The following is a 2,096-nucleotide window of genomic DNA, read 5'->3' as shown; positions in this document are numbered from 1 at the left end:
AGCAGCACGAATTATTAAATCGGGCTGAAATTGAAATTTTATAATATCTCATTTGTTATCCAATACATTCTGCTTTGACTGTCATTTTAAAAACAGAATATAACATTCATGATCTTAACAAATAGAGTAAATTATTACTACAATAAATTTTGTTTCTAATTGATCAAATGCTTTATTAGCGTTTCACATCTCCGTGTTTAATTTACACTTTGTAACACGTACTTCCTAAACCTTGTGGTGGGAGCTAAGGCACTCACCTTTGCTATGTGTGGTCTTGGCTTGGATCACTAAACAAGTTAGATTCAAAGTCCGATATTTCACATAGTTCACGTCTCAATTTATGTACATTCTGTTTCTTCTACAAGTTCATAACGTCGTAATGCATTACATAAACATATATCCAGAGCCGTAACTAGGTAGGAACAACTGGGACAGTATCCCGGGGTCCTCACCCATAAGTGCGTCGAAAATCCCAGTCAGACTTACAAAATTTCTACTCTGAGAACTAAAGAAAAAATAATACCTAAGAAATTGAAGAATTTACTGCTATAGCTTAAATAAATTGTCATGAATACTGCAGATCTATCTCTTTGTACGCTAGGAAAAATGTCGCCCCTCGGTGGCGACGAAATCAGCTTTGGGGGCCCACGGAGTTATTGTTACTCATCTAAGTAGGACAAAACAATAATTTGTTTCCTTTTGGAAATATCTAGTTTTACTCTTCGTACTACTCTTCGCACTAGTTTATGTGAAGTATAAAAAAGTTTTAAAAATTATTTATTTATTTTATTTTATTATTTGTTTTTATTTTATTTATTTTATTTTATTTTATTTTATTTATCTTTTCCTCTGATTAACCATAGAATTTCAATTATGTCACGCGGAGACGTAAGCAGACTACAGCATGCTTGATTACAGCAGAGCCGTAAGCAGCACGCTTGACTACAATTCGCGTGTTCCCAAGTTCGATTCCAGGTGTCGGTAAAATTGAACGACCGAAGTGGTTTCACTGTAATCAGTAGCTCCACGTCTCCTTTAGCTGCGCTAGCATAACCGTGGGACGTTAAACTAAAACAAACCAACTCAAAAATCAACACAATGCGTATTACTAACTGTAAGTCTTTGAATAAATTGCACATACACTGAAAAAAAGCCAAGTCCAGATTTCAGGAGAAAACGAGGATAATATGCTTTCTGTTGGGAACACCATGACAAGACAGTGGTGTCAATCGTATTACTGGGTGAAATACCCTCATTTCCTATGCTGACATAGTAAGTGAGAGTGGTGCTTACTGTTTTCATAGGAGTAATTGCTGCTTTCACTTACTGACGTACGTAGCCACATGAAATAAGGGTGTTACACCCAGAATTACAATTGACATCACCGTCTTGTCACGGTGTTCCCAACAGAAAGCATTTGATTCTCGTTTTCTCCTTATATCTGAACTTGGCTTTTTTCAGTGTAGCTAAATGGTATGGATCGAGTTTGAGGCGGCCGATGGTCAAACTAAAACAAGTGAAATGTAATTAGGGTGTAATTAGAACTTTTAATTAAGCACGGTTTTAATCTAAAGTGTATACCAGGCCTACAAGTAAAGGTTCTCTCCCAAGAATCGGGGATCCGGAAACTGCGCATATATTTAGATAGAGGAGGGCCATGAAGGAATACTGGTGAAATATGCCGGGCCGACAGCAAAGGATAAATCCAATATGGCCGCCCGAAGGTCATGCCAATCGACTTTTGCACGCAATCTCTCATTCAGTTACCATGAGCATATTGTCTTAATGTTTTGCAAATTGATATATGTATGAATACTACACATCTATTGGTTTGAAACTTCGCGGACGTTGATGTATTGAACCCAATATGACCGATCAAAATTTCAATGTGTCAACGACTCGTGTCTGGAAAACGAATTGTACTATGGAAGTACAGTATCATTGGGTCTATATATACACTAGCTGAAATACCCATTCTTTGCACGGGTCAGATAAAATATCTATGTAAACAAACAAAACAACGGAAGAAAAACATAATGGCCATTTTACTACTGTTACATATCCTGGTAAACACCCCCTGAGAACCCATGGTTCCT

This window comes from Thermobia domestica, chromosome 2, assembly GCF_964235325.1.
Source record: "Thermobia domestica chromosome 2, izTheDome1.hap1.1, whole genome shotgun sequence".
In the NCBI taxonomy this organism is placed as follows: Eukaryota; Metazoa; Arthropoda; class Insecta; order Zygentoma; family Lepismatidae; genus Thermobia; species Thermobia domestica.
Note: the sequence above shows the minus strand (reverse complement) of the source record.